General features: G+C 45.3%; 1 protein-coding gene across 5 annotated transcripts in view; it reads right to left on the bottom strand.

Annotated features, from left to right (window-relative positions):
• Positions 1–26,623, bottom strand: part of KDM6B (lysine demethylase 6B) — a 511,446-nt gene that overhangs the window by 225,503 nt on the left and 259,320 nt on the right. For 3 of the 5 annotated variants that reach the window (XM_069218684.1, XM_069218693.1, XM_069218688.1), the window contains exon 1: positions 18,213–18,668. The exons of the other annotated variants lie outside the window; for them this stretch is intronic. The gene's annotated coding sequence lies outside the window, so the exon portion shown is untranslated. Of the gene's footprint in view, positions 1–18,212; positions 18,669–26,623 lie in introns of those variants that run through there. 5 annotated transcript variants of the gene reach the window in all.

The following is a 26,623-nucleotide window of genomic DNA, read 5'->3' as shown; positions in this document are numbered from 1 at the left end:
CAGTTCTTTTTTACGGTGACAATCTGTGTAACTGATTTAAGATAAAGTCTGTCCTGCACTTCTAGGAGACGTGCATCCGGGGAGGAGGGTGGGTTGTTTATGACTTTGATGAGGATACCCCTGGAAGAGAACTAGGATTTACAGGTAAGTAACTTATCCTTCTCTTCCAGGGGATCCTCATCAATAGTCAAACATTGAATAGATTAGCAAGCCCATCCCTAACTCTGCGGACTGTCCGATAGAAGTGCAGGAATAGATACGGATTATGGAAATACATTTCTTAGAGAGGCCTGCCCCACTTGGGCATCCGCTCTTGCATCCGAGTCTAAACAGTAATGTCTAGTAAACGTATGTACAGACTTCCATGTAGCAGCCTTACAAATCTCAGATATTGGAACATTGTTAAGGAGGGCAGCAGTAGCCGCTTTTCCCCTTGTGGAATGCGCTTTAGGTCTCGCTAGTAATTGTTTATTAGCCAGCTGGTAAGTATTAACAATACAAGAAACTATACATCTTGAAATCGTTCGTTTAGATGCTGCCTCTCCTGTCCTCAAATGACCATAATTTACGAACAAGCGGTTAGAGTGTCTAATCGATTTTGTCTTAGCCAGATAAAATTTCAGCACTCTTTTCAAGTCTAAGGAGTGCAAAGCTTTCTCTGCCGGAGTCTCCGGATTGGGAAAGAAAGTCGGTAAAGATATAGTCTGATTGATATGGAATTCTGACACCACCTTCGGAAGGAAAGATGCGTGAGTTCGCAGAACCACTCTATTGTCATGAAAAACCGTGTACGGTTCTTTAGAAGACAAAGCCTGGATTTCGCTGACCCTCCTCGCTGAAGTAATAGCCACTAAAAAAGCCGTCTTCCACGTAAGGTGTTGTAAAGAGGCCTTATGTATAGGTTCAAAAGGAGGGCCCATAAGTTTTGCCAATACTATGTTCAGTTCCCATGGTGGAAAAGGTCTCCGAATGGGCGGAAAAACTTTCTTCAAACCTTCTAAGAAATCCTTTACTACAGGTTTCGTAAAGAAGGATTCCTGAGAAGGTGACTTGCGATAGGCTGTAATAGCAGACAAATGTACCTTAATAGATGATACCTGCAGACCGGAGTTTGCCAGATGAAGCAAATAGGATAGTATGACTTCCTCCTGAGCCCGTATGGGATTCTGACCTTGTTGACAGCACCATATGTAGAATCTCTTCCACTTAAAAGCGTAAGAACGACGCGTGTAAGGCCGTTTGGACTCTTTCAAGATGTTCATCCACTCCTGCGAGAGCCCTAGGTGCCCATACTGCAGGAATTCAGGAGCCATGCTGTCAAGCTCAGAGAGGGTAGGTTGGGATGCAGAACCCTGCCCTCCATCCTGCTCAGAAGATCCGGTCTGCACGGCAGCCTCCTGTGAGGTTGTTCCGATAGGTTGAGGAGATCTGTGTACCAGAATTGATGGGGCCATTGTGGCGCTATGAGAATCATTCTGGTTCTGGATCTGTAAAGTTTGTTGATCACTGCCGGTATGAGGGGAATCGGCGGAAAAGCGTAGAGAAATATCCCTGACCAGTCGATCAACAGGGCATTCCCTCGAGATCCCAGACGGTAGAACCTGGATGCGAAGTCTGGGCATTTCTTGTTTACTTCGTCTGCGAAGAGGTCCAGTTGAGGCCGACCCCATTGAGCGAAGTTGTATTCTGCGACTTCGCCGTGTAGGACCCAATCATGAGCGTCCTCTAGGTGTCTGCTCAGAAAATCTGCTTCCACGTTTTGTTGACCTGGCAGGTGAACCGCTGTAAGTTACATTCCTCTGGCCAGGAGCCAATGCCATATCGCTTGGGACTCTCGAGATAGGGGTAGGGATCTCGTTCCCCCCTGTTTGTTCAAATAATACATCATGGTTGTATTGTCCGTTTGTATTAGGAGAGCTTTCCCCTGAATTAGTGGTATGAAAGACTTGAGAGCCAGATGGACCGCTCTGAGTTCTAGCAGATTGATGTGGTACTGCTTTTCCTTGTCTGACCACAGGCCCTGAGCTTGAAGGGGACCCAGATGAGCCCCCCATCCCTGAAGAGACGCATCCGTTACCAGAGTGTCGGATGGAACTACCTGGTGAAAAGGAGCACCCACTGACAGGTGAGGTCTGTGCATCCACCATCTCAATGACTGAAGTGCTACTGCCGGTAGTCGCACTCTGTCCTCCCAGCGACCTGTCCTTTGGCTCCAGTTGTTCTCTAATGGCTCTTGGAGGGGCCTCATGTGGAGTCTGGCATTTGGGACAATAAAAATGCATGATGCCCAGCAGCGATGTCACCTGACGTGCCGTAGGTGCGTTGGCTCTCAACAGGTCCTGACACTTCCTATCTATTGAGGATAGTCGTTCCTCCGAAGGATACACTCTTTGGAGTTCTGTGTTTATGATAGCTCCCAGGTAGTGAAGGTTCTGTGTTGGAATCAAGGTTGACTTTTGGTAATTGACCTGAAGACCTAGAGACTCGCAAACTCCGAGCACAATGTCCCGATGGCTTTTCGCCTGCTCCGGAGAAGAAGCCTTCAGTAACCAGTCGTCTAGGTATGGATATATGAATATCTTTTGTTTTCGAAGATGTGCCGCTACCACTGCCATACATTTCGAGAAGACGCGTGGGGCAGATTTCAGGCCAAATGGCAGAACTCTGAACTGGTAATGCTGTAACGCTACTTGGAAGCGCAGGAATTTTCGATGTTTTGGAGCTATTGGGATGTGAAAATATGCATCCTGCAGGTCGATGGAGCACATCCAGTCTCCCTAATGTAGCTGAGGGAAAATCTGGTGAAGCGCTAGCATCCTGAACTTCTGTTTCCTTATGTATTTGTTCAGCAGCCGTAGGTCCAGAATTGGCCTGAAAACACCCTCTCGACCCTTCTTCGCCACCAGAAAGTAACAGGAGTAAACCCCCTTTCCTCTGTGCGCAGGTGGAACCTTTTCTATGGCATTCTTTTGTAGGAGGGCGAGAGCCTCTTTGCGCAGCAGGCTGAGATGAGATTGTGGTGGACGCTGTTTGAAAAGAAGAGAGTAGCCATGTTCGACAATATTGAGCACCCATTTGTCTCTTGTGATAGAGTGCCACTCGTGAAGATAAGCTGTAATACTTCCCCCCACCGGAGTGGTGTACAGTGTCGAGGGAAGCAAGATCTCACTGTTTAGTGGGTGCTTTCGGAGTGGACTGCTGAGGTCTACTTGACCCTCGCTCCCTTGTGTTCCTTCGCTGAAAAAGAGGGCGTCCCTGTCGTTGCTGTGACCTTTGGGACCAGTGAGGGGTTTGAACCCTCTGCTGGAATGGGCGCCTGTCATAAGGCCTGTACCTCCGCCTGAAATCTTTCTTTCTTTCCAGGCCCACTGCCCTCATGGTATCCACCTCGGTCTTCATGCGGGCCATTTCCTCGTCTGCATGTGCACCAAATAGAGAGTTCCCGGCGAATGGGAGATTCAGGATGCGTTGTTGTGCTTCCTGCTTTAAGCCAGTGAGCCTCAGCCAGGAAGACCTCCTTGCACAGATTCCATGCGCGTACCCATGTGCAGCTAAATCCGCCCCATCTGCTGCCGCGCTGATAACCTGGTTGGATACCAGGCATCCTTCTTGCAGGATCTCTTGGAAATCTTGTCTGTCCTCTCTGGGCAATTTTTCTGTGAATCTACTGAGAGAGTCCCACAGAGAACGATCATACCTGCCCAGGAGTGCAGAAGCACTGGAGACTTTCATTGCCGAAGCCGCCGTCCCGCATATCTTTCTCCCCAGAGAGTCTAGATGCCTGCTCTCTTTATCCGGGGGGACCGTGGATGATGATGCCACCGAGTGGGTCTTTCGGGCTGCGGCTAATATTACCGAGTCCGGTGGCGGATCCTTCCTTAGGAACAGAGGGTCCTGTTCAGGAGCCTTGTATTTTTTGAGAATTCTAGCCGGGGCAGATTTGAGCGAGGCTGGGGCCACAAAAGTGTTCATGGTTGGCTGCAACAAACCAGGCACTAGAGGCAGCAGCTTTTTTGATGCTGATCTCTGTTGTAGAGTCTCAAAGATGACTGACGAGGAGGTAGTCTATGTTTAGTTTCTGCGCTCCTCTTAGCAGCACCTCGTTAAACGTGGTAATGTCATCCACTGGTGAGACCCTAGCAGGTGGTGAATCACACCCGACAGATGATCCGGACGACGACCAAGAGGGTGATCTTCTTCGTGAACGAGACCTGGATCGTCGTTGAGAACGAGACCTGCTGCGAGACGCTGTAGCAGAGCGCCCAGGCCTCGCGGCCAGTTGACGAGGAGCAGAACGAGCCCGTCCTGCCCTTGCTGTCGGTGATGGCGTTCTTGGCAGGGAGGCAGTAGGCGAGTACATTCGCGAATATTGTGAATCTGGGGAGGCCGCTGGTCTGTTAAGGCTCTCCAGCCATCTTGGAGATAGATTGATGGGCGAGACATGCCCAGATGATGCCACTCTTGACCGAGAAGAGTCGCTCGGTAGGGAGACCACTGGAGATGGCGCGGCCTTGTCTGGCGTGGGGCGATGTTCTACTCCCTGCGTGACAGTTAAAGCCTGGCTGTGTCGACGTCGAAGGGCGCCCCACCGGTTGCTCATGCCTCGACGTTGAGTGTCTCGACGTTGAGTGTCTCGACGTCGAACGGCGATCTTTGGACCTCGACCTGCTCGCCGTCGTGTGCCTCGACGTGGAGCGGTGGGAAACCGACGGTGGATGTCTTTCATGCCGTCGTGGCGATTTTGACCTCGTGTCTCTTGACGTCGGGGGGCGCACAGCCTTTGGCGGCGACCGGGCACGCCGGGGATGGCTCGACGTCGATCGGCGGGCTGCCGTCGGCGGAGACCTGCCCCTGCGATGGTGTTCCCTCGACGCCGTCTCCTTCGACGTCGGGTGTGTCGCCGTCGACCTATGACGGTGAGACGGTAGTAGTGACGACGTCGACGGGGAACAAACAGGAACTTTCCTACCTGCTGACGTCGACCTAGCCATTCTCTCCTGAGAATGGCCTGCTGGTTGTCTGGGAAGTGAAGAGGACGATGTTTTCTGCCTCTCCTGAAGCCCATGTAGCCTGATCTTTTCTCTGTCTTTCAGAGTCCTCTTTGACATATTCTTGCAGTGCTTAAAGTGTCAGGGCAGTGACTCTGAGGCAGGCACACTATACACAGAGTGTGTGTCTGACTGGGCCTTCTTCTTCCCACAAGCAGGGCATTTGACAAAAAGTGAAGGCATTTTTCTGTCAGGAAAAAACTGCCAAGCTCAGAAAATGATGTTATTTGTCAAATGAAAAAGGAAAAAAAGCTTTTTCAAAGGATTTTTCTGAGAAAAAACTCAGAAAAACTGAGAGCTCAATGCTCCAGGATCCTCTCAGAAGAAGCCGGAAAAAAGAGCTGACCTAACTGTGAACCAACTGTCACCTTTCCTTCACCCCTGAGGCATGGTGGGATACTGGAGGTGCTCATGGTCTTAAAGGCACGGTGCCAAAGTTTTTATGGTTCTCCGGTGTTAACCTGCATGCAGCCTATTGGCTAAGAATGCTCCATTGTTTTTCAATGCAGTTTTTTCTCTTTTTCTCTAGAGTTTCCTGCTGCTTATTTCCCCAAGCCCAGTTTTGGGGGCTTGGGTAGATATTTATTCTCTATTGTAATTTTATAATATATAAAAAAAAAATAAAAAAAATAAAAAAACTTCTTAGAAATAAAGCATTTTAGCCTGTTTTAAACATTATAGCCTGCATTGCTGTTTTACACATGTATAATATGTGTGTATTTTAAATATGCTCCGGGGTCCCTGCACAAGGGCGGGAATATTCAATGTTTATGACTAGTGATGAGGATCCCCTGGAAGAGAACCTCCCTTTGCTTTATTTATTTGTTTTCACTGCAAGTATATATGCCAGTCCTATTTAGGCAGCATATTTCCTTTTTTCTTCTATTAATTTAGTTTATACGTCATACGCTTGATGAAGTTGTGTGTGTTTTATTATGGCTGGATAAATGTGGAATGCAAAAGTGAGTCAGTGGGTTGGATGCAATGCTGGGTGAACACACGAATGATTGACAGATTGCATGTATGATTACTTGGCTAGTATCTAAAGCCATCAGTCTCTTAACAGTTATACATCAGACCAATTGTCATTGGCAGTGCTTATTCTCCCTTTTCTTTATCTCGCCAGGAACTCAATGTACTTCAAGTGGTTAAAGGCAATATTTAGCACTATAAGAGATGTAATACATCCTATAGACAAATTGATATAGCAGGCCTCGAAAAATCTACTCTACCACTCCCTGTGGCGAGTTTTATTTTATGAGGTAGATCTATTTTTTAGATTCCATGGGAGTGGACAACGAACAGGTGCTTTGTTCAGTCAGAAACTGAGTCTGCAATTAAGATGCCTTTAAATATTATTCTTGTCACATTTGCTCTGTGCTCAGAGACAGAGGTCATAAGTCAGTTTGTCTTAATGCAATGCAAATACTTTTCCTTGTGACTGCAGAGTTCCAGGATTTTGTGAAATGAAAGGCTTTTAGTATATGGTTTTTCCCTAACACACAGCATTTATATAACTAAGTCAACTTTACAAACATTTCAAAATGTATTTCATTAGCTGTGAAAGACCATTCTTCTACTTCTGTGTGATGAAAAAAATATTTTAATAGAATGAAAAAAAAAAGTCATAACACTTTACTTGGTGATGTGCAAATAATAAATGTTTTCTGAAACCCAACTGTCACTGATTATTGTTTAAACACTATATAGTTTTATCAGTAAAGCTGCAAGTCAGTGGGAAGGTTTTTGGACATTATTTGGAAATGTACTGTCTGTAAATGACAGTGCGCTACCACATCATGCTTTAGTAAATATATTTATTATATAAGTGAGTGTTTACACATAAACTGAGAAACACTCCTGCTCTGATGGCAAAGCTATTGGTAAACTAAGAGGCAAGTCATGCGTGGATCATGTGTACCCTACATCTCAACTTTTCATTGGGTACTGAGGCATGCAATCGGAGTGTACGGTTGAAAAGTTGTTGTAAAGTTTGCACGGGTCACTGCGCATGCACGCAGCTACAGAATGATGCAGGTGTCCATTTTACTGATCTAAAATGGTAGACAACTTGCAACGGTAAATAATAAAAGTACATTTTATTTGTGCATTTTATCAAGGCAGAGCGGCCCAGCAGCAAATGGCAGCCGTTGGGCCATACAAAAAAAATTAAATACATTTTTTTTTTACAGGACGAGGGGGGGGGGGGGGGGGGGGGACAATGGAGGGGAGCGTGGGTGTAAGCAACGGGAGATGGTAGAAGTCAAGGAAGCAACAAAGGTGAGAAAAAGCACGTTTTGGCCTAGCTGTTAATTCTTAACCTAGACAGTGACCCCAAGGGTGCAAAGGGCTTCAATGTGCGGCCGCTGAGAGGTGGACAGTAACCGATCTTTTTGACAAATAAGATTCTCTTGATGCGTGGGACATGACTGTCTTCTGGGATTAGGACCTAATTGCTTTATTAAAATTTGCTGATGTCTGAACAAACAGCCATGTTAAATATTTCCAACAATTAGACGACTAATTGAAACTGCACAATGCACAGTTTTTTTCTGTATTTGCAGCTGCGCCATTGCACTTGACCCCTACCAGATATACATGTAAAAAATGTTTGCGTCTGCTACCTTTTCCAGAGAAAAATGCCATCCATCTATTCACGTTAAGATTCTGCAAAGGCCCGACATGCTTCTTAAGTAGAACTTTATATGAAGTCATCTGCATTCATTTTTAATGTGGCCTTCCTATCAGGGATAATTACCGCATCTGTAGATCACATTGTAAAGTTTTTTCTTCCAAAAGTTACTATTTAAAGCATGTACCAATAGGGGGAACAAATACCAGCTTTCTTTGACTTTCCTCATTTTTAGGCTGAGCGTAAGTGTTCAACCTCGTGTATACTTTTAGTATACTTCTTATGGCTTGAAGCAATTTAATTTGTTGGTGGCAGTGTCCTTTAAAAATTCTTACATGCTAGTGGTCAGTTCGGCCTTTTTCTCCCTCCTTTGTCTGTTTCAGAGCAGTGACCAAATACTGTATTATTCCACTTTGGTTTCTATATCTGCTGCTGTGGCGGACTACTTTAGCATTTCATTGGTGCTCCCTTTTCACTGTGGGTGTTTTAGGTTGGTAGCTGCCTGCGTTTTATTGCAGCATTCAATTCCTCCCACCTCCTCCCATATCACTGACATTTGTTTTGGCTTTATTCAAGTGCTATCCTCCTTTACCGCTGGCTCCTAAAATAACGTTTTTACAAAAGAAACACCCAGTCAATTAGCTCACTGCTTACAAAAGCCACAATATGTCCCTTCTGGTATAATGTAGCTAAACCTAGAAGCAATGATGTAAAACATGCTTAGCCTTGCATGTCTCCTCCAGGGCCCCTCCCTGCCAGCGCTCAGGACATCCCACACAGGACATTGCTTATCTCCTTTATTGGGGCCATGCTCTGCTATTGTTAACTTCATTGACGCTTTGTTTGAATGCAAGGCAAGAAAGCCTTCAAGACTTCATTCTGTCAAAATAGAATTAAAATACTTTTCCAGCCTTATTTTCCATCCTCTCTCCTCAAGGGCGTGTGATTTCTGGTTCAATAGCCACCAGTGACCACCAAAACATGCCAGGAAAAGATGAAATTATGAGGCAGGGTTGACAAATGTATGTGGCAAGAAAAGTTCAGTTATGAATTTACAATGCCAATAGCTCCAACTCAAGAAAATGCTTGTTGTCCCGATTGGGCCATTAAAATATCAGTAATGTCGGTAAAAAGAACAGCCACTTGGTAACCCTACCTGTTATGTAGTGTTTTGTTGCTTTCATTATGCTGGGTGGTCGGAAGCCCCAGGCCAGCCTACTCAATTTGTTTTTTAGAAAGCACTGCTAGTCAGGTAAACAGCTATAACTAAGTGTAGTTTGAGTGAACTGTAGTAAAATTAATGTTGACGCGGTGAATGAGGACTAGTCTTTACGTGTAGCAGCGTTGGTGTCATGTGTGCATGACTGTTTCAAGAGTTCAGTTTATCATGATCTGTTTGAGAAAGGCAAATCATTTGTGACGGGAAATGTGTGACGTAGTAAGCTGTGGATGAAGATGCTAGAGACGTGTTTATGGCACATCTTAAGTGTGCTGGGTGCATGTGTTGAAGTCTGTTTGTGAGCTGAACAGATGTTTCTGGGGAGTTCTTGTTTTAGTATCAGAATATAGGGCCTACACACAGTGAGGTGATAAACAACAACTTTACTGCAAGGTACGGAGAAGCAAGGAGTACCCACAACACCATGGCAGCAAGGGAACTACCTACTTAGTTCAGACCACCGCCCCATTGATCTATAACACATATTCACACACAGGCTACCACTGCACAATCTACATCCAAGACTTAACTACCACACACAAGCTCATTTGCAATTAACAGATACAACCACAGTAAAAGCAATAGCATCGCCAAGGACACAGAATTCAAATTATACAACCCTCTTAAAGTAACTAGCCAGGAAGTCAATTGGACACATCCTTAAACTAACCAAAATCACAGTTGAACACTTAAAAAAAAAAAAAAAACACTGATTCCAGGGAAGTTATCACATAACCCAAGTTAAAAAGATCAAGCTTTCTGCGAATGCTAACTCTCTTGGCAGCATTTGACCGCGTAACAGGATGTAGGCCAAAACTGCTTCAGGGACCTCTCATCAATTCAGATACCATCCTATCTACCTATATCTTGTAAACGGCCAACATCGTAAAACTTACCATCCTCCAGTGCACACTTTTCATTACAGTTCATAATAACCACCTTTAAAAAACAAAAACACTCAGTCTAAATTCTATAGCCTACCAACTTCTACTTTAAAATGCGGTTGCTACCTTAATAGGGATCAGACCAGCTTTTCTACTATCAGTTAATTTGTTGAACGCACATATCAATCTGTAATTACTTCCGTTCCACAAGCTCTGTTCATGTGCATTCTTATTTCCTTCAGTTGAACCTTCACTCAAGTTTCCTTCTCTTTGTTTGCAAATATGAGAACGAGGTCAGTGTCTCTTACAAACACCTTGGACATAATTCATTAGTTACTACCTACCCTCCTCATAATGCAAAATAAATTTTACCTGTCAGTAGATTGGTAGCAGTGCTAATAAGCTAGAAATGTAACCTGGAGTCACACGTGCTACTAAAATTTGGATTCAACAGCAAATGTTTTGCTTCTTTAACCACTCGAGTCATTAGCTCAACAACTGCACTCTGCCTTCATACTGATAAGACACCTCCGTGGTTACAAAATCTGTAAATTGTAATTTTTAAGTTTCACAACAATGATTACACTATTTAATCGGTATCAGGTAATGGATGTCTGCATGCCCATAATGTACTAGTTAAAACTCAAATTAACACACTGCCTTGATTCAACGGAAGAGCTAAATGGAAGTTACAAAAGGGTTATCCACTCAAGATGCGATTAACTTGAAACTAACCTTCTGGTAAAGATCCTTCCATACCTGGTTTGAATTTACACATATCTTAAAGACAAACACATAACCCAGCACATGGCAGTGATAGCACTGTCTTTTACTATAACACAATGTTTGAGAAGTTCATACTTCTAATCTCATGTTTATAGGTTTGCACGTCAACACCCTCCTGGCTTTAATAACTGGCAGTATCAGTACTATCACCGACCACGCTGACTATCTAGAACAGTGGTTCCCAACCTGTGGTCCGGGGACCCCTGGGGGTCCGCAACTACTTAGAAAATTTAATAATTTTAACAGATTAGGTCCCCAGCTTTCAGTAATGACTCACTGGGGGGTCTCCGGATTCCAATAATGATTCAGTGGGGGTTCCAGTATTGATAAAGTGGGGGTCCACTGAAGCCAAAAGGTTGGGAACCACTGACCTAGAAGAATTCCTAACAGAGCCCAACTTGCTTCTGATCTCTTCCTGATGAAGCTATCCCAAATAGCTTCTTGCCTTTCAACAATTTCGACTTTCCTTCTCGTTCTTCTTCCTTGAAATGACAGGTCTGCCAATAAACTCGACTAAATCCAATATATGGCCTGTGTTACACAGGTCACCTGGAGTTTAATCTACTCGATACGGTTTTCCCTCTGACCTACATGTTCCCATTGCTTCTTGCTCAATGTCGATATACCCTCCAGCCAAACACGAAATGCCCCAGTAACACTTAGCCTCATGTTACAACGTGGTGGGGGTTTCTCAAGAGTCATTTCCACCACCCACATATAAAACCACACTGCAAGTCAAATAATCTGCTTCATCATGGTCAGGTTCACCAGAGACACAATTTATACTTGTCTGGTAGTATCTCTTATGCACACAAATTACTCGTGGCATGGTTGTACCTATAATTCAATAAATTGAACTGGCTACCTAAGCAATAACGTTTTTCTCCTATTCTTGTTTTCAAGTCTCTTTTCTTCTTGTGATACTGTTGCTAAATAATTGGTTTAGTTTTTCGTTTGAATGACACTGCCTTTATCATAAATATATCATAACTTTTCAAAAGCATTTTTTTAGCATACATCTCCAACTGCCCTTTACCTCTAGCTATATTACTAGTGGCATAAACTTTCTTATTGAGATCATTAAAATCTGGTCTCTCATTAACTGTTCTTAGGTAACATTTTACAGTCACCCTAAGAAGCCAACATTCTTTACAGTGAAACTTATGTTGTTCCCTATTTGTCATGCTTTGGTGTGTAGGCAATCACCCAGAAAACAGGGAGTATAAACAATGCAATTCTTTAAGCATTCAAAAGAGTAAAGAGCTGGACTTTGGGGGTGGGGTGGAGGGATGGCTTGTGAAGTCTTTATTTGCGGAAATGGCTGCTTCTCTCCTTAACTTCTTTGAGAAGAAGGCAATGAGATATGTTTCCCCATCATGACCTAGATGAATTAAAACGGCTCCTATAGATAGACCTAAGGCACCTGTCCCTACAACAACAATAAAGGCTTTGCAATATCAAGTTTTAGTAGGATGGAAGTTCGAAATAACAAGTCATCAAATTTTTAAAAGGCTGGGGTGCCAACATTACTCCTGTGAAATGTGTTGTTCTTTTTGTTTTTTTTTGTTTTATTAAATCTGTAAGTTAACAGGCAACCTTAGAAAACTCCTTAATGAATTTCCAGTAGTAGTTTTCTAGGCCTAGAAAGCTCTGCGTCTCAGTTGCTGAGAAAGGAAAGGGCCACTCGCACATGGCTTCAACCCTTCCAAGTATCCATGGCAGACCCTTAGAAGAAAGGACGTGACCTAAATCTGTGGAATTTGCTTCAAACTCCCATTTTTTTCATGTTGGGCAACAATTTTGTCACTTCGACATGGGATATCATCTAGGTAAACAAGCACTGGATGAAGGATCAGATCGGACAAGACAGCATTCATAGATCACTTGTAAAAAAGGCGGTGGGTTACGTAGACCAAACTGCATCACCCAATACTCAGTCTCGAAAGGTGCTTGGAAGGCTGTTTTCCATTTGTGAGCTGTTCGGATCCTGATCAGGTGATAGTCCTCCTCAAATTAGACGTAAGAGGAGCCTATCACTCCTTGAAATGCCCCCAAAATGTCTGAGAGGCAAAGGGTAACAATCTTTGATAGTCACTAGACTGAAACCCCTGTAATTTGTACACGGCCAGAGTTTAGATGTTCTCTTCCTAGTTATGAAAAACAAGGAGGTCCTTGTAGGAGACATGTACGGGCCTATCAGCCTGTACGCCAACTTAGCATCAAAGTGTTCTCGAAGGGTTTTTAGTCTGAAGGTGACATAGAAAAAATTTGCCCACAAGAAACAATTATGCCAATGGCACAGTTATAGGGTCAGTGAGGAAGTACCTCTGCGGTTGTTGGTTTCTGAAATGTATCAAGGTGATCCCCACTGGAAATCTGGGTGCAACAGGCTGGAGGTTCCCACGGAGAGGAGTGACAGTTTGGTTGCTCAGCCATGCCCGATTGGTCCCTAGGAGTCCCTGCACTTGGTGACTCAAGAGGGAGAGATGCCAACTTGCTCCCAACTGTACCGCCTAAAGACTAACCCAGTCAGAGACTGAGGGACTGTGTGCTAGTTGTGTTGTTTTCCAGTTAGAAACCAAGTTGGGGAGGGATGTAATGATGTTGTGCTAGACTAGTGGCACGGGGGAGGTGATGTGTCGACCCATATGTGGGAAGCCCTTCAGCTGGTCGTAGACAGGCAGGGTATAAATAAATGGGGGAAATGACCCATGAGGTCTTACCACACTTCCTCAATGCACAGTGTGCACGTCTTGAGTTCTTGGGTGTTCCGATTCCAATTCCTGAGCACATCCTGGATGTTGGTGAATCCTAACATAACTTATGTTGGTCCGGCTGAACATGCTGAATTGCTTCCACATGACCCAGACTAAGCAAGAGAGTTAACTAACTGGGAAATTCCAATATATCACGCCAGTAGTGCAAGCTTCTTTAACCCACAGGTGTCTTGGGTTTCAGAGGGCCAAACTTGAGAGTTTGGCCTGCAAACTGTTGCAGTGGAAGCCAGACTCCAGCTAGAAGCTGTCTGCAAGCGAGACATAACAAGCATTGGCAACGTCAACAGTTCTTTTATTTGAAATCTACTCCTTTGCCAATACCTTTTAGCCTTGCTGTACAGCTCCCCTGATGCTGTGCAGCATGGCTACATAAGGGGAAACAAGGCTACCGCATCATTATGTGGGTGCGTCTACAAAATTACGTGCCCATTTTTTTTTCTTTTTATGTGCCGAACCAACTCAAATAGGCATATAAAAACAAAAACGAATGTGTGTATTTTTTGGAAATGGGTGGGGGAGCAACCCAAGGAGAGGGGCATGAAAGCAATGCACAGCAAAGCAGGTGGGGGAGCAATAGAGGCGGTGGGGCAAAAGCAACACGGAGAGAGCCAGTGAGCATTTAAGTAACATCGGGCACTGAAGTAACTTGGGATGCTGGAAGCAACACACAGAGTTCAAGTGGGTGGGAAGCAGTACAGAAGGAACGGGGAGAGCAAATGGGTGAAAGGGAGATCAACTTGCCAGTACTGAACAACTATGCGCTGACTACGCCGGTTGTTGAGATCTGACCTATGTATATCAGGATATTAAACTAAATTGTTAGGGCTTCTAATTTGTTCCTTGAATTCACTGTAGTCACCCAAAGAAAGTACATGCAAGACGCTTCAAGTGATTCAGTAGTTTTTTTCTGACTAGTCTTGAAACTTCTGAATGGGATGACCATGGAGCCGGACACAATACATTCAGTTGCTGTCTGTGGACTGAAGAATACGTTAAAAAAATAATGTGGATGCCTCTTTCAAATCTACTGTAATATGCTTGATCTGGACTCGAGGACTGGAAGCAATCCTCCAAGGGTGTTCTCTAAAACTGGCGAACAAGCCGGACTCAGTAGCCACATACAACACCACAATTGGGCATAGATGCAGGTTTGACACCCGAAACACCCCCGCTTCTGGAATTGTAGTCAACGCACAGGACGAGACTTTCATAGCTCAACAAGACGCCCAGAGTGTTATGCCGAGCACAACACATGAAATGGATCACGTTGTTATATATACTCTGACGTCTAAACAAGCCCCAAGAAGATTTTAATACCAGGTACCCCTGCAAAGGCACAGAAATTAAGTTAACTAAAATCCGAAATGTACAGGTTCCACTGCATTAGACATTAATGTCGGTGACATCGCTTAGCCCTCGCGGCAAACGTACGGACTCAAAAATCATTAAAACAATTAATAAATATATTTTAACATTCATTATGTGTTGGCGATATTCCCATCAAAAAATATATCGTTTTGTAATCCCTTCCACGCCGCCTAGAACCGCACACTCAAAGTCCGGACGCTGGACACGTCCCCTTATGCATAGGCTCGCACTGCCTCAAAAAATCATAAAAAATAAAGGGCTTGTAACATTAGCTAAGGAGGAAAAATGTTAGCACCCAAAACTGCACTTTTGTAATCCATTTTCGGATGACAAGTAGCGCCCACACTACGAGCGCACGGCCTCTGGGCGCGTCCAATAATTACACACGGCCTGGCTGGATTTCCACCTAGTAACCGGGGTTGGCGCGTGCGCACTTGAGCCTGGGCGGGGCGGAGGCGCGCGGTCCCCACAGACACGGGGGAAGCATGAATGGGGCGGGGGGAGAGCGGGGGCGCGCACGCTGTTACGCAGCGCGTGCCCCCGGGCCTCGCAGAGCGCATGCCCAGGTGCCGCAGCGCTCCCTCCCCTCCACCTTGTCCCCGGCTGGCCTCTTGTCAGCGAGGCGCAGGAGCGGTGCCAGCCTCCCTGCGCAGGACGGAGCCCGCCGGGCCGTGAGCGGCCGAGGAGTGGGTCCCGGGACGGAGGGTGTACCCGAGAACCACCACCCTGCCCGTCTTATGCATATTCCCGCCTGTCCTCTCAAAAGCATAATTGTTGCAAAGGTGCATTTGGGGGGGGGGGGGAAGGACTACACATTTACAGAAGCCAGACGTAGCCCTCCCTCGTTTGGCAGCCCACCCACTCGCCGTATGCATGCAAAAGCCATGTAAATCATGAACCGAGGATAGGAAACATGTAAACAAGCACTGGCAAAGCCAACAGACCTGGCCTTGACGAGCGTGCTTTTTTTTTTCTTGCAAACGTGCCAGAAAAAGTACGGCTCACAAAAAAAAAAAGAAAAAGAAACCATCAAAAATAAAGTAGCTGCCCATTGGCCGACGCAAACGAATCCTGGCACTGCACTGCACTCCTTTTCAGGCGGCTGTACACATGAGATCATACAATACCGTCACTCAAGGTATACCAGCCAATGGACGAAATGGGTTGACCCTCTGTCACAGGCTGTAAATACTATGATGGGAGGAAGCAAGGGGAATGACACTTGGACAGACCAATGGATGTAGAGAAGTGATCAAACATATTTTTAATGACAATTTTTCTGTAAAGCAACTATCTGAGAAATCTTCCAGTGGCGCCGGTACGCTGTGCTGTTATGGCACCCCCATGTACTCCAACAAACCGGAAGCACATGCTATGTCAAATTGCTAAATACTGGGCCCAGGGTAAAGATGAAACCCAAGCAATCGACCTCACTCCAGCAGACCACAGGCAAAAAGAGGAAAAAAAAATAATAGAGAAAACTGTACGCAAGCAGTACCACCTGCTCCAGTAGCACATCCGAAACAAGACAGGAAAAGATTGAGCTCAGATTGCACCCTTGCCCCAGCCCCCAAAATGCCAAGGACAAACCGGGGGGGGGGGGGGGATAATTTACAGCAAGGTAACAGAATCTTTGAAAACCGGGCACGGAGAAAATAAGGGTATAGATTGATACTATCAACGAAACCCGAAGTGTGAATGTACAGGGAAATCAAGAGTTAAATGCACTTCAAAGCCTACCAATACATACAAAATAAATAATAGTGAAAACAAAGGTGAAAGACAACACACACACACACGAAACAACTTTGCAGCACTGACCACGTCAAACACAACTATAAACTGCGACTAAGACCTAAGAACATAAAAACAGCGAAATCGCCCGGCGAGATTAAATCGGACATCCAGAAGGACAAGTAGGTGAGTACACCTCACCGAATCTATACATGCAAAATAAAACACAGATCAGTGTAAAGCTGGCGACCAAGTGTACAACCCCCAACACTTGCAAAACACATACATCACAGTGTAGTTAGGGACAGCGAGCACACTTCCAACCCCTGCAAGCACAGTTGTAATATTGTGAAAACTAGGGTAAAGGTGGAGGCCGAGTGTTCAACGCCCAACCCCCTCAAAACATTTGCAATGTAACTGACAAAGCAATGGCGAGTCTGGATAATTATTGGAGTGTGGTGGTGAGGAAAGGGGATGAGGGGTTTGTCTGGCCAAGGAGTTGCGGGGGGGGGGGGGGGGGGGAGGGGGCTCTGCAACAGTGGCTGATCCTCTATGCACACAACACCCCTCCCCCCAGTCCTAAGAATAGCTCACAGACACACCCCTATATAACATTCTCCAAACTTCTAAAACCATCCAATTGGAAACCCCTTCGCAACTCCTCGGAGGCATTACTTCTAAAGGGGGGCTGGTAAAGAGGCGAGGAAGTGCAACGTCGTCTCTGGAAGGGAACTGCACTAAAATTATCCACACCCCCCCTCCCGTAGTGGAGCACAAAAGGAGTAAAATGCTCCCTGAGCCATGACCACAGCTGACCCCCTTCCCAGCCACAATACGCCATTGTTCCCCCTCATAGCCCAGCAGCCTCCAAAACTTTTTTAACAATCTCTAACACCCTCCGCCTTCCCCACCCGCTCTGTAAGCAAACCCACCCCTTCTCAACTCTTTCCACAATTACATCTCAACTACGATTTCTGTGCCCCTCCCCCAAAACAGCGAACTTCACACCGAAAAAAATACACAACTTCATTTGTGCGTACAAAAACCTGAAGTCGACTATTACTTCTAATGTGTAGAAACATATGTGCACCTCACCCCAAACACATACCACCCACTTCTGAGCTGAAAAATCTTGTTTAATGACCAAAACAAACACTCAAAAATCCGAGGATGACACCCCCACCGTGGAGCCAGCAGTGCAGAAACAGGCAACAGAAACAGAAAGCAGACATCCCAAAACCAGGCACCAAACAGTTAAAAAATGATTATTCTTCGCTGATTTTTTTCTCCAAGTTCCCCCACGGGACAGGGTCTTTAAACCCTTAAATCACAGGAAACATGGCCCGTGTTCCAGCCGAAAATCTGAGGCATGGGAGAAGAGCAAAAACAAGGCATCTTTTTTTCACCCCTTGTCTGCACACAAAGAGCTCTGGCACACACTTCTCAAGAAAGTGCCTTTTAAACGAGAGACCAGCTGACTTCTCAGTCTCCGTCGCTCTAGTCTGCACTGGACAGAAAAACACAGACCGTAACCAAGAAAATGCAAGTAAAAGAGAGCAGCTAAACATGCACAATATACAAGCAACAACACAAACAATTTAAAAAAGGAGCAGGGAGCATATACAATTATAATCGCACAACAACTTGAAAAAAAACGCCAGGCACGGACTGAGCTCTGCGGGTAGCACCACTCCAAGCTAAGAAAAACACAAACCAGGGAAGACTCTCATTAGACATTTAAAGGAACAAAAAATAACATTTTACCTGCGATGGCTGGGATTGCGTGCGCTATTTTTCCCACTGTTTTGCTTTTTTGGCTGTGTTTCAGGTTCTTTTTTTGGATGGTCTTTTTGTTTGCTGTTCCCGTTTTGTTATTTTTTTTTCTGCCTGTTTTGTGTGTGTCTTCGTTTGTTTTTTTGCCTGGTTGTGTCCTGAGCTGTTGTCCTTCTTGCACTGGAGGGGAGATAATGGCAGCTCTCACCCTTTCCTCCAAACTAGGAGGGATACAAAGAATGCACAGAAATTAAAATAAAAGGCTGCAGCAGCAGGGCTGTGTGTTAGTTATCTAATTCCAGGCACAGCAGCAGTCCCCACTCTGTCTCTCCCCGTCTCTCTCTCGCACCCTCTTTTTTCTGGATTTTTTTTTTTTTTTTTAGTCTGTAGTCAAACAAAGAAGGGAAGGTTTAGCTGCTGCCCAGCCCCCTCTTCTCCAGCTCAGAGAGACCCTCCTCCTCCGCTCCCCACCCCCCTCTCTGACCATGCCCCGTTCCTCCTCCTCCTCTCTTTTCTCTCCCTCTCCAACTCCCTCCCCCTCACACATTTTTGCACCTCCCTCTCCCCTCCCTCCATTCCCCCTCGCTCCCAGTCACACAGAATTTATCCTTGGGACTGGCAGCAGTAAAGCGCTCTCTGGGTCCTAGCGCGTTCTCTGCTTCCTCCTCCAAGATGTCGCCTTTTCCCCAGTTTCTATATTTTCTGCTTCTGTCTCGTACGCCGCTAGGTCAATTTATTAGTGCATATTGCTCTCCCGGTCTGTCTAACTCGTTTCGCTTCCCACACAAGTTGCATCGCATGTCTCTGTCTATTCGGGGTCCCTTTTGTATCTTTATTTCGTCCTCGGCTGTTTTATCTTTTTCCACACTGGTGCACCGTGTCTTTCTCTTCTCATCCTCACCCGCTAATTACTTTTTCATTTTCTTTCATTTCTCGCCCTGTCTTATGTCCTATAGACTATTTTTTCAAACTTTTTACCCCCAGGGGTATAAATTCCACATTCTCCTTGCACCTGCCTCTTGCTGTCTTGTTCCTCGCGCAACACAGGGCAATTTCCCAACCCTGGGCTGTTACACAGAACGTTCTCCCTATGTCTGCAAGTGACCAGGGGTTCTTCCGTTCTGTTCTCCCCTCTCAAACTGTTCTCTCCCCGTCTGAATGTAGCACGAGAGACTGCCAGACTCTCTGGCTGGCCTTTCTATGTATGAATGTAACACTAGAGGTTCTCCTCTCTCAGGCTGTTGCCCAGGATGGTTCTCCCTATGTATGAATGTAACACTAGAGGTGCTCCTCTCAGGCTGTTACACAGGAGGTTCTCCCTATGTATGAATGTAACACGAGAGGTTCTCTCTCAGGCTGTCACACAGGAGGTTCTCCCTATGTATGAATGTAACACAAGAGGTTCTCTCTCAGGCTGTCACACAGGAGGTTCTCCCTATGTATGAATGTAACACGAGAGGTTCTCTGCTCTCAGGCTGTTACACAGGAGGTTCTCCCTATGTATGAATGTAACACGAGAGGTTCCCTCTCAGGCTGTCACACAGGAGGTTCTCCCTATGTATGAATGTAACACGAGAGGTTCTCTGCTCTCAGGCTGTTACACAGGAGGTTCTACCTATGTATGAATGTAACACGAGAGGTTCTCCGCTCTCAGGCTGTTACATTCATACATAGGGAGAACCTCCCGTGTAACACGAGAGGTTCTCTGCTCTCAGGCTGTTACATAGTAGATTCTCCCAATGTCTAGATGTAACACAAGAGGTTCTTCCGTTCTTCTCTCAGGCTCTTCTCCTAATGTCTGAATGTAACACAAGAGGTTTTTCGCTCTCAGACTGTTACACAGGAGGTTCTCCCCATGTCTGGATGTAACACGAGAGGTTCTTCCCTCAGGCTCTTCTCCTAATATCTGAATGTAACACAAGAGGTTCTCCGATCTCAGGCTGTTACATAGTAGATTCTCCCTATGTCTGGATGTAACACGAGAGGCTCTTCCACTCTCATACTGTTACACAGGAGGTCTCCCTATGTCTGGATGTAACACGAGAGGCTCTTCGGTTCTCAGGCTGTTACATAGGAGGTTCTCCCCATATCTGGATATAAGACGAGAAGCTCTTCTGTTCTCAGGCTGTTACACCGGAGGTTCTCCCTATGTCTGGATGTAACAAGAGCCTCTTCAGAGACTTAGCTGGTGTCGCGTTGGCTCCCAGAAACAGAGGGAGGTGCGGTGTCAGACTGGGCAATGGCTCTGCAGAACCGTGCCTGGAACGCCAATGTTCCCCACTTGTCGTGTCAGCCAATGGACGAGTTGAAGTTCCCTAGGACGACTTCTTTTTGTTCTTCTTCCCAGAGTGTCCTGAGGACCTCGAGTGCCACAATGAGGACTTGGCGCTCCTGGAGCAGTCCCATGACCTCCTTCCCGACCGGGACCTAGACCAACAAGAAGTCGCGCGACCTGGTGTCATCAACTGCTGGGCCGTAAGCAGCTTTAGGGATCGCTTCTTCAAAGCTTTTGACAACATGGCCCGGCAGCCTGATGGCAACTGAGTCGTGGTTGTGGTGATGCTCAAGACACCAGGCAAGGTAAGGATCAATAACTTTCATGGCGCTGGGACAGGCGCCACACTATTCAAACCCTGCCTTCCTGGATGATTTCCTTAACTAATCCAACAAGAAAAAACTTCAACCAAACGTTGGAAAAAAGGCCTGTCAAAAGGTGACAGAGGTAGATTTCTCCGGATCTGTGCTGATGCGGCGGGAGGGGAACTGACGTCCGTGCACCTGGGTGGCACCTATATAGGTGACCGCAATGTCATGTCTGGTGCCGATGAACCCACACGAAACCGAACTGCGCCATCTGACAGCGCCCGGAGGGGTATTGCTCAAGCAAAAGTTTCCAGATCCAGTATTATGCCTGGGAAAATTCAAGGGTAAGGAATCTGCAGCTAGAAGTCTCTATCAGATAATGCGTTATCGAAGGTAAGTAACTTTTTCATTTATGCGATACAACTTTAAATCTCAATATATTATCTTTCCTTACACATATATTTCCCTTCCTATTTAATAGTCTATGTAATGCTTTAATCCTACTGTACAAGAAAAGAAAAAAAAAACGAAAGAAAAATCCCACTTCTTAATGAATTACTCTGTCTCACCCTATACCACTATCAATTTGTCCTCTGTCCCACTCATTGTCTCACCCCATACCTCATTCTACTATGAACCCCAAAATAACCCTTCCTAGACTCTTCCTCCCTCTACCCCTCCTGGCTCAGCTCAAACCTCACTTTACTATTATGATCTCTCAAACAACCCTACTAAATTGTCCCTCAGGTATCTGTCCTTTGACTCATCCAAAACCTCACTTTACTACTGTGATCTTTCTAATCTCATTCTACAGGCTCCTCTTTCCTCCATCTCTCCTTTACTCATCCCAAACCATATCTTACTACTATGATATCCCAATAAACACTTCTGGATTCTTCCCTCTTCTATCCCTCCACTATTCTATTCAATCCAACTAACAGACTCACATGTCCACCGCGCTAATTAACTCATAATTCCTTATACTAATACTATACTCATATTTCCCTATACTAATCCACCACTAATCCTTTTGGGTTCCAGAGTAGCGTGCTACTAATCGAAAAGCGCTTCAGCACCTCATTAGGGGGGAGTAAGCACTATATAAATACATTTACAAATTACATGAGGTTCTCCCCATGTCTGGGTGTGACACAAGGGGTGCTCAGGCTGTTACACAAGAGGTTCTCCCCATGTCTGGATGTAACACAAGAGGCTCTTCCACTCTCAGGCTGCTACAAAGGAGGTTCTCCCTATGCCTCCACTCTCAGGCTGTTACACAGGAGGTTCCCCTCCTTTGTGGTGCTTCACTACATCTGAATGCCCAAATTCTTTAAAAATCTCAGGTTTGGCGACTGCTTCTTCCACATGTCATTGGCTTACTTGAGGCCTTTGTGCTCTTTGGCCAAAGCCGGACATGGTGCAGGGGCAATTGTAAATATAAAGCATAGATGTGCTCGTTCTTTAGGGGGGTGATAGTGTCACAATGTGCAGCGTTTCCAGCACCTTGCCAGGACGGCATGGTAGCATCTGGTAGAATGTAGGCTTTTGAGGCTTCTATTATATCTGTCCCTGTCTGTTTTTGGCTTTTTGAGTATTCCTTCTTTAAGGCGGGAACCACAGAAAAATCGTCCACTAGCGAAGGAATGAAAATGTCACTTACCCAGTGTACATCTGTTCGTGGCATCAGTCGCTGAGATTCACATGGTATGCATGAGCTCGCCATCTGGTGTTGGGTCGGAGTGTTACAAGTTGTTTTTCTTCGAAGAAGTGTTTTCGAGTCACGGGGCCGAGTGACTCCACCTTCTGTGCTCATTGCGCATGGGCGTCGACTCCATCTTCGATTGTTTTCCCCGCAGAGGGTGAGGTAGGAGTTGTACTATAGTAATAGTGCCCGCGCAATGAAAAATGTAAGTATGTACCTATTAAAGGATTAAGTAATATATATACAAATGTACAAAATTGAAGGTAACTTCTGAACTGCTACAGGCTTCCGGGGAGGTGGGTGGGTCCATGTGAATCTCAGCGACTGATGCCACGAACAGATGTACACTGGGTAAGTGACATTTTCAGTTCGATGGCATCTGTCGCTGTAGATACACATGGTATGCATAGACTAGTAAGCAGTTAGTTCCCCATAAGCGGTGGTTTAGCCTGTAGGAGTAGAAGTTGTCTGAAATAGAGTTCTTAATACAGCTTGACCTACTGTAGCTTGTTGTGCGGATAGCACATCTATACAGTAGTGTTTGGTGAATGTGTGAGGCGTAGACCAAGTGGCTGCCTTACATATTTCTTGCATTGGGATGTTTCCTAAAAAGGCCATTGAAGCACCTTTTTTCCTTGTTGAATGTGCCCTGGGAGTAATGGGCAGTTGTCTTTTTGCTTTAAGGTAGCAGATTTGGATGCATTTAACTATCCATCTGGCTATACCTTGTTTTGATATTGGGTTACCTGCATGAGGTTTTTGGAATGCAATAAATAGCTGTTTAGTTTTTCTGATGTTCTTCGTTCTGTCAATGTAGTACATTAATGCTCTTTTGACATCTAATGTATGTAGTGCTCTTTCAGCCACAGAATCTGGCTGTGGGAAGAATACTGGTAGTTCTACCGTTTGATTTAGATGGAATGGAGAAATAACTTTTGGTAAAAATTTTGGATTAGGTCGTAGGACGACCTTATTTTTATGTATTTGTATAAAAGGCTCTTGTGTTGTGAACGCTTGAATTTCACTTACTCTTCTTAGAGATGTAATGGCGATGAGAAAGGCAACTTTCCAGGTGAGGAATTGTATTCCGCAAGAGTGCATGGGTTCGAAAGGTGGGCCCATGAGTCTTGTTAGAACCACGTTTAGGTTCCATGAAGGAACAGGTGGTGTTCTTGGTGGTATAATTCTTTTAAGCCCTTCTATGAATGCTTTGATAACTGGTATCCTATACAAGGAAGTTGAATATGTAGTTTGCAGGTATGCAGATATTGCTGCAAGATGTATTTTAATAGAAGAGAAGGCTAGCTTTGCTTTTTGTAAATGGAGCAAGTAATTTACTATATGTTTTGGAGTTGCCTCTAGTGGTTGTATCTGATTATGATGGCAGTACCAAACAAATCTTTTCCACTTACTTGCGTAGCAGTGTCTAGTGGATGGCCTTCTGGCCTGCTTTATGACTTCCATACACTCTTGGCTAAGTTGTAAGTGTCCGAATTCTAGGATTTCAGGAGCCAGATTGCTAGATTCAGCGATGCTGGGTCCGGGTGTCTGATCTGTTGGTTGTGTTGCGTTAACAGATCTGGTTTGTTGGGCAGTTTGATGTGTGGTACTACAGACAGATCTAGCAGTGTTGTGTACCAGGGTTGTCTTGCCCACGTTGGTGCTATTAAAATGAGTTTGAGTTTGTTTTGACTCAATTTGTTTACTAGGTAAGGAAGGAGAGGGAGAGGAGGAAAAGCGTAAGCAAATATTCCTGACCAGTTCATCCATAGGGCATTGCCTTGGGATTGCTTGTGTGGGTATCTGGACGCGAAGTTTTGGCATTTTGCGTTCTCTTTTGTTGCAAATAAGTCTATTTGTGGTGTTCCCCAGAGTGTGAAGTAGGTGTTCAGAATTTGTGGGTGGATTTCCCATTCGTGGACTTGCTGGTGATCTCGAGAGAGATTGTCTGCCAGCTGATTCTGGATCCCCGGAATAAACTGTGCTATTAGACCAATTTGATGGTGGATTGCCCACTTCCATATTTGTTGAGCTAACAAGCTTAACTGCGTTGAATGTGTTCCTCCTTGTTTGTTTAGATAATACATCGTTGTCATGTTGTCTGTTTTGACAAGGATGTATTTGTGGGTTATGATTGGTTGGAAAGCTTTTAGTGCTTGAAAAACTGCTAATAATTCTAGATGATTTATATGCAGTTTTGTTTGATGTATGTTCCATTGTCCTCTTATGTTGTGTTGATTGAGATGTGCTCCCCACCCTGTCATGGAAGCATCTGTTGTTATTACGTACTGTGGCACTGGGTCTTGGAAAGGCCGCCCTATGTTTAAATTTATACTGTTCCACCATAGAAGCGATAGGTAAGTTTGGCGGTCTAGCAACACCAGATCTAGAAGGTGACCCTGTGCTTGAGACCACTGTGAGGCTAGGCACTGTTGTAAGGGCCTCATGTGCAGTCTTGCGTTTGGGACAATGGCTATGCATGAGGACATCATGCCTAGGAGCTGTAGTATTGTTCTTGCTTGTATTGTTTGGTTTGGAGACATGTGTTGAATGACCCTGTTGAAATTGTGGATCCTTTGTGGAGTTGGCGTTGCTACTCCTTTTGTCGTGTCTATTATGGCTCCTAGATATTGCTGTACTTTGCTTGGCAGAATGTTTGATTTTGCAAAGTTGACGGTGAACCCTAGATTGTAGAGGGTTTGTATGACTTGATTTGTGTGGTTTGAGCATTGTGTGAGCGAACTGGTTTTGATTAGCCAGTCGTCTAGATACGGGAACACATGTATTTGCTGCCTTCTGATGTGTGCAGCGACTACTGCTAGGCATTTTGTGAATACTCTTGGAGCGGTTGTTAAACCAAAAGGCAATACTTTGAATTGGTAATGTATTCCTTTGAATACAAACCTTAGATATTTCCTGTGTGATTGATGTATTGGTATATGGAAATATGCGTCCTTGAGGTCTAGGGTTGTCATGTAGTCGTGTTTTCTGAGCAATGGTAACACTTCTTGTAGTGTGACCATGTGAAAGTGGTCTGATTTGATGAATGTGTTTACTACCCTGAGGTCTAGAATTGGTCTCAGTGTTTCGTCCTTTTTTGGTATCAAGAAGTACAGTGAATAAACTCCTGTGTTTATTTGTGTGCTTGGTACTAATTCTATTGCATTTTTTTGCAGTAGTGCTTGAACTTCTATCTCTAGAAGCTGTGAATGGTATTTTGATAAATTTTGTGATTTTGGTGGTATGTCTGGAGGGAATTGCATGAATTCTATGCAATAACCATGTTGGATAATTGCTAGGACCCATGTGTCTGTAGTTATTTTGTCCCATGCTTCGTAATATTGATGTATCCTCCCCCCCACTGGTGTTGTGTGGGAGGGGTGAGTGACGTGTGAGTCACTGCTTGTTGGTAGTGGTTTTGGGGCTTTGAAATCTTCCTCTATTCCTAGGAAATTGCCCCCCTCTATACTGGCCCCGAAAACCTCCCCTGTACTGTCCCTGGTAGGTGGGCGGTGCGGACTGTGAGGTGCTAGCTTGTGTGGCCTGACCCCGAAACCCTCCTCTAAAAGGTGTTTTGCGGAAGGTGTTATAAGATCCTCTGCTCTGCGGGGAGTAGAGTGCGCCCATGGCCTTGGCAGTGTCAGTGTCCTTCTTGAGCTTTTCTATGGCTGTGTCGACCTCCGGACCGAACAGAAGTTTCTCGTTTACTGGCATGTTAAGCACTGCCTGCTGAATTTCTGGCTTGAATCCAGACGTTCTGAGCCATGCGTGCCTACGGATGGTAACCGACGTATTAATGGTTCTTGCGGCCGTGTCTGCTGCATCCATGGAGGAGCGTATTTGATTGTTGGAAATGTTTTGACCCTCCTCAACAACCTGTTTTGCTCTTTTTTGCAGATCTTTTGGGAGATGTTCAATGAGATGCTGCATCTCATCCCAGTGGGCTCTGTCGTATCGCGCTAGCAGCGCTTGTGAATTTGCGATGCGCCACTGGTTTGCTGCTTGGACAGCAACCCTCTTCCCGGCTGCATCGAACTTCCTACTTTCTTTATCTGGGGGAGGTGCATCCCCAGAAGTGTGTGAGTTTGCCCGTTTTCTGGCAGCCCCTACCACCACA

Source organism: Pleurodeles waltl, chromosome 12 (genome assembly GCF_031143425.1).
Source record: "Pleurodeles waltl isolate 20211129_DDA chromosome 12, aPleWal1.hap1.20221129, whole genome shotgun sequence".
NCBI lineage: Eukaryota > Metazoa > Chordata > Amphibia > Caudata > Salamandridae > Pleurodeles > Pleurodeles waltl.
The sequence above is the reverse complement of the archived record's forward strand: the minus strand, read 5'-3'. Positions and strand labels throughout refer to the sequence as shown.